This window comes from Otolemur garnettii, unplaced genomic scaffold (genome assembly GCF_000181295.1).
Source record: "Otolemur garnettii isolate 467f Iridium unplaced genomic scaffold, OtoGar3 scaffold00022, whole genome shotgun sequence".
Lineage (NCBI taxonomy): Eukaryota > Metazoa > Chordata > Mammalia > Primates > Galagidae > Otolemur > Otolemur garnettii.
This window is the reverse complement of record NW_003852417.1, coordinates 22,597,905-22,604,122: the sequence shown is the minus strand read 5'-3', so window position 1 is coordinate 22,604,122 and position 6,218 is coordinate 22,597,905. Positions and strand designations below refer to the sequence as shown.

At 43.7% G+C, this 6,218-nt stretch overlaps 1 protein-coding gene across 2 annotated transcripts in view; it reads right to left on the bottom strand.

Annotated features, from left to right (window-relative positions):
- Nucleotides 1-6,218, bottom strand: part of SPAST (spastin) — a 62,439-nt gene that overhangs the window by 50,095 nt on the left and 6,126 nt on the right. The gene's annotated exons all lie outside the window — the stretch shown is intronic.

Below are 6,218 nucleotides of genomic sequence, written 5' to 3'. Positions count from 1 at the left end.
TTGAGCCACAGGCGCCGAGCCAAAAACATTAATTCTTGATCCAAGTTAACATTAAAAAGGATCTAAAAAATTTGGCATAATCAAAACATGTATAAGATACTTCTGTAAAGTGATCATTATTCTCAAATTTCATTGTTTTTAAATTAATTCGTAGTCTTCAGAATCCCCAAGCCACATAAATGTCTACTATGGTTATAGACAGTTACAAAGGAAGGTAGAAATCACTGATTAGAACTATTTTTCATGGGGCCAGGCATAGGGGCTCACACCTGTAATCCTAGCAGTTTGGGAGGACAAGGTGGGTATATTGCCCAAGCTCATGAGTTTGGTACCAGCCTGAGCCAAGAGCAAGACCCTGTCTCTAAAAAATAGCTGGGTGTTGTGGTTGCCGGTACAGTCCCAGCTACTTCAGAGGCTGTGGCAAGTGAATCGCTTGAGCCCAAGAGTTTAAGGTTGCTGTGAGCTATGACACCATGGCACTCTACCAAGGGTAACAAAGTGAGGCTCTGTCTCAAAAAACAAAAAGAAAAGAAAAGAAAATAGGCTCGGCTCCCTAAACAGTGGTTATGGCGCCAGCCACGTACACTGAGCTGGCAGGTTCAAAACCAGCCAGTGTCTGCTAAAGGACAATGACAACTGCAACAAAAAAAATAGACAGGCATTGTGGCGGGTGCCTATAGTCCCAGCTATGTGGGAGGCAGGGGCAAGAGAATTGCTTAAGCCCAAGAGTTTGAGGTTGCTGTGAGCTGTGACACCACAGCACTCTCCTAAAGGTGACTCCATCTCAAAAAAAAAAAAAAAAAGAAAAGAATTCATGGTAAAAAGTAATTTCTTATTATAGTACCATCAGTATTTCACACTGCTTAGTTGACTGCAGATACTTAATAAGTACTTGATAATGGCATGTGAAGAAAGTCTGGGAGATTGTAAATTGACTCAAGTTATTTAGGTGCTCACCTTCCCAGTTTTAATAAAGAAAATATGTTTATATGTACTTCTTCTGTTTTATTTTAAAAGGGGGAACCGGCTCAGTGCCTGTAGCTCAAGCAGCTAAAAGGCACCAGCCACATACACCAGAGCTGGAGGGTTCAAATCCAGCCCAGGCCCACCAAACAACAACTATAACCAAAAAATAGATAGGCGTTGTGGCAGGCAACTATAATCCCAGCTGCTTGGGAAGCTGAGGCAAGGGGATTGCTTGGGCCCAAGAGTTTGAGGTTACTGTGAGCAGTGATGCCACAGCACTCTACCCAGGGTGACAGCTTGAGATTCTGTCTCAAAAAAATAAAATAAAATAATAATAAAAATAGTGCTCTCCCCGCTTGTTTGGATTGGTCTGTACATGTATGTTACTGTGAAATTAAAACAGAGCCACTATAAAAAAAAATAATAAAAATAAAAAAGGGGAACCTATAGAAAATAGTAAAATAGCATTTGCATTGTGAGAATACTGATAACAATGTCCTATTTGCTTAAAAAATTTAAAAAGTGAGTACAACATAAGAGATATAACCAATTCTTTTTGTGCCTCTCCCCATTCCTATGTCCCTTCTCCTCTGAGAAACCAGTATCATTAAATTCAGTGTACATATTTCTAGTATATGGTTTTCTATTATCCCTATCTATATGTATATTATTTAATTTGTATTTTTAAGACTAGCCAAAGGAAGGCTGGGAGTGGTGGCTCACACATGTAATCCTAGCACTGTGGGAGGCCAAGGCAAGTGGATTGCCTGAGCTCAGGAGTTCTAGACCAGCCTGAGCCAGAGGAAGACCTCATCTCTAAAAATAGCCAGGCACTGTGGTGGGTGCCTGTAGTCTCAGCTACTGCGAGGCTGAGGCAAAAGACTCACTTGAGCCTAAGAGTTTGAGGTTGCTGTAAGCCATGATGCCACAGTACTCTATCAAGGGCAACAAAGTGAGACTATGTCTCCAAAACTGAAAAAAAAAGACTAGTCAAAGGCATAAATTTATATTTCTTTTGAGATATAGCTAAGTTGTAATTCATTCATTTTGACTTCTGTACAGTATCCCTGTATTACCCTATTATTTATTAAACTATTTTTTCTATTAAAGGATATTGAGATTATTTCTAGTTTTTATTTTTTTTTTGAGACAGGAGCCTCAAGCTGTCCCCCTGGGCAGAGTGCCATGGCATCTCAGCTCACAGCAACCTCCCACTCCTGGGCTCAAGCGAGTCTCCTGCCTCCGCCTCCCAAGTAGCTGGGACCACAGGCGTCCGCCACAACGCCTGGCTATTTTTTAGTTGCAGACGTCACTGTTGTTTGGTGGGCCCAGGTCAGATTTGAACCCGCCACCTTGGGTATACGTGGCTGGCACCTTAGCCACTTGAGCCACAGGCGCCGAACCTATTTCTAGTTTTTAGATATTTAAAACGATGCTGCAATAAATATATTTTTATCTGTCTCCTAATGCATATCTGCCCGTTTCTCTAGAGTTTAAGTTCAAGGAATACAATGGATAAGCTATATTGTTCATCACTTTTTCTCCACTCATCAGAAATCAACAAACTGCTGTTTAAGAGTGATTGTACTGGAGGCGCCTGTGGCTCAAGGAGCAGGGCACCAGCCCTATATGCTGGAGGTGGTAGGTTCCAACCCAGCCCCAGCCAAAAACAGCAAAAAAAAAAAAGAGTGACTGTACCAATTTACACTACTAACAATAATGTATGAGTGTTCTGACTACCATCCTTATCAAGATTCTATTATTCATAAAACTCCATACTTTTAAAAACAAATACTGTATATGCAACAAAATGTTCAAAGTGTTTTTTACAAAAAATTGAAGTTCAAAAAGAATAAACTGTATGTTGACTTTTTTTTTGAAACAGGGTCTCATCACTCGTCTTCCAGGCTGGAGTACAGTGGCACCACTGTAGCTCACTGTAGCTTTGAACTCCTAAACTCAAGTAATCCTTCTGCCTCACCCTTCCCAATAACTGGAACAACAAGCACATATCACTACACCTGGATAATTTTTTCATTTTTTTCTAGAGACAAAGTCTCCATGCTGCCTAACCTGGTCTTGAAATGTTGGGTCTCAAGAAATCCTATTGCCTTAGCCTCCCAAGTGCTGGAATTGCAGGTGTGACCCACCATTCCTGGCCCTGCTGATCTATTTTAAAAGAACAAAATATTCTGAGGAGTTTTGATACATTATCTATAGGCAAATGAATGATGACAAATAAATTTACCTAAGGTGACCAGACACAGTGGCTCATGCCTATAATCCTAGCACTCTGGAAGGCCTAGGCAGGTGGATTGCCTGAGCTCACAAGTTCAAGACCAGCCTGAGCCACAGCGAGACCCCATCTCTAAAAATAGCCAGGAGTTGTGGCAGGAGCCTACAGTCCCAGCTACTTGGGAGGCTGAGACAAGAAAATTACTATGCCCAAGAGGTTGAGCGGTGCCTGTAGCTCAGTGGGTAGGGTGCTGGCCACACACACCAAGGCTGGGGGGTTCGAACCTAGCCTGGGCCAGCTAAGGCAACAATGACAACTGCAACAACCACAAAAAAAATAGTGGCGGGTGCCTGTAGTCCCAGCTACTTGGGAGGCTGAGGCAAGAGAACAGCTAAAGTCCAAGAGTTTGAGGTTGCTGTGAGCTGTGATGCCACAGCACGCTACCCGGGGTGACAGTTTGATACTCTGTCTCAAAAAAACAAAAAGAAATGGGCAGCGCCTGTGGCTCAGTGGGTAGGGTGCCAGCCCCATGTACCCAAGGTGGTGGGCTCAAGCCCAGCCCCAGCCAAATTGCAACAAAAAATAGCTGGGCATTGTGGTGGGTGCCTGTAGTCCCAGCTACTTAGGAGGCTGAGGGAAGAGAATCACCTAAGCCCAAGAGCTGGAGGTTGCTGTGAGCTGTAATGCCACAGCATTCTACTAAGGGCGACAAAGCGAGACTCTGTCTTTAAAACAAAAAAGAAAAGAAAGAAAGAAAATAGCCAGGCATTGCAGTGGGCACCTGTAGTCCCAGTTACTTGGGAGGCTGAGGCAAGAGAATCTCTTGACCCTAAGAGTTTGAGGCTGCTGAGAGCTGTGGAGCCATGGTACTCTACCGAGGGCAACAGCTTGAGACTCTGTGTCAAAAAAACAAAAAGAAGCTGAGCGTTGTGGCAGGCGCCTGCAGTCCCAGTTACTTGAGAGGCTGAGGCAAGAGAACTCTTGACCCCAAGAGTTTGAGGCTGCTGAGAGCTGTGGAGCCATGGTACTCTACCGAGGGTGACACAAGACTCTGTCTCAAAAAAAAAAAAAAAAGAGGTTGAAGTTGCTGTGAGCTCTGATGCCACAACACTCTACCAGGGGTGACAAAGTGAGACTGTTTCAAAAAGAAAAAAAAAATTACTTAATGTATCTCATAAGTCAGTATAATAGTAGAAAATGCAGACACCTCTTACCTAAAAGTACAAGTCTACTTGAGAAAGGATAAAAATATAGGTAATAGAACAGAAGTCCAGAAATAACTACACATATATTGCTAATTGAGTAGAACAAAGATAATGAGGTAATTCAAGGGAGAAAGCAAAGCACTTTCTTTTTGTCTTTTTAGAGAGAGTCTCTCTCACTTTGTCACCCTCAGTAGAGTTCCATGGCATCACAGCTCACAGCAACCTCCAGCTCTTGGGCTTAGGCAATTTCTCTTGCCTCAGCCTCCCAAATAGCTGGGACGACAAGTGCCCACCACAACACCCGGCTATTTTTTTGTTGCAGTTTGGCCAGGGCCAGGTTCGAATCCACCACCCTCGGTATATGGGGCCAGCACCCTACCCACTGAGCCACAAGTGCTGCCAGAAAGAATAGCATTTTAAAAAAATGTTGCTGGAGCCAGGCACAGTGGTGCAAACCTACAGTCCCAGCTACTACTCAGAAGGCTGAGGTGGGAGGACTGCTTGAACCTAGGAGTTCAAGACCAGCCTGGGCAATATAGTGGGGGGAGGGAAAGATGCTGAGGTGACAACATAATATTCTGTCTCAAAAATAAATAAATATGGCTCAGTGCCAACCTCATACACCAAGGCTAGTGGATTTGATCCCGGCCTGGACCTGCTAAACAATAACAATTGCAACCAAAACTAGCTGGGCATTGTGGCGAGCGCCTATAGTCCCAACTACTCGGGAGGCTGAGGCAAGAGAATCACTTAAGCCCAAAGTGAGGTTGCTGTGAGTGACTCCACGGCACTCTACCAAGGGCAACATAGTGACATTCTGTCTCAGAAAAAATAAAATAGGGGCGGTGCCTGTTGCTCAGTGGGTAGGGCCCAGCCCCAGCCAAACTGTAACAAAAAAAAGCCAGGCGCTGTGGTGGGCACGTATAGTCCTAGCTACTCAGGAGGCTGAGGCAAGAAAATTGCCTAAGCAAAGTAGTTGGAGGTTGCTGTGAGCTGTGTGATGCCACAGCACTCTACCGAGAGTGATAAAGTAAGACTCTGTCTCTACAAAAAAAAAATAATAATAATAAAATAAAAATATCAGTTTGAAGAGAGTGAAGTTTCCAAAACAATGAAAATTATCAAGCCCACTAGAATGGTTATTATAAAAACTGCCAAGGTAGGAAAAGAAGTGAAGCCAACAGAGGGGATGCTGGCATTTAGAGTACCTGTCAATTCAGAAAGCAAAAGTGGCTGAGAAACTGAAGTTTTTCTGCCTTTTTGAGACACAGTTTCACTGTATTGCCCAGGTTAGAGTGCTGTCACATCAGCCCAGTTAACAGCAACCTCAAACTCCTGGGCTCAAGTGATCCTCTTGCCTCAGTCTCCCCTCCCAAGTAGCTGGGACTATAGGTTCATGCCACAATGCCCAGCTAGTTTTTCTACATTTTAGCAGAGATGGGGGTCTTGTTTTTGCTCAGGCTGGTATGGAACTCCTGGGCTCAAGGAATCCACCCGCCTTGGCCTCCCATAGTGCTAGAATTACCAGTTTGAGCAACCATCTGGCCTCATCACATAAGAAATATTGTCTTAACACATCTCAGTGAAGAGAAAAGTTTTTCTCAAAATCACCTAGAACGTAGCTGTGCAAAAACAAACCTCACATATCCTAACATCAGGTAAACAGAATTTGCAGTGCCGTTTCTCTCTTAAAATAGTTGGTTTCATGAGCTCACACCTGCCAGCCTAGCATTCTGGGATGCAGAGCTCAGGAGTTCAAGACCAGCCTGAGCAAAAGTGAGATCCCTGTCTTTAGTTAAAAAAAAAAAAAA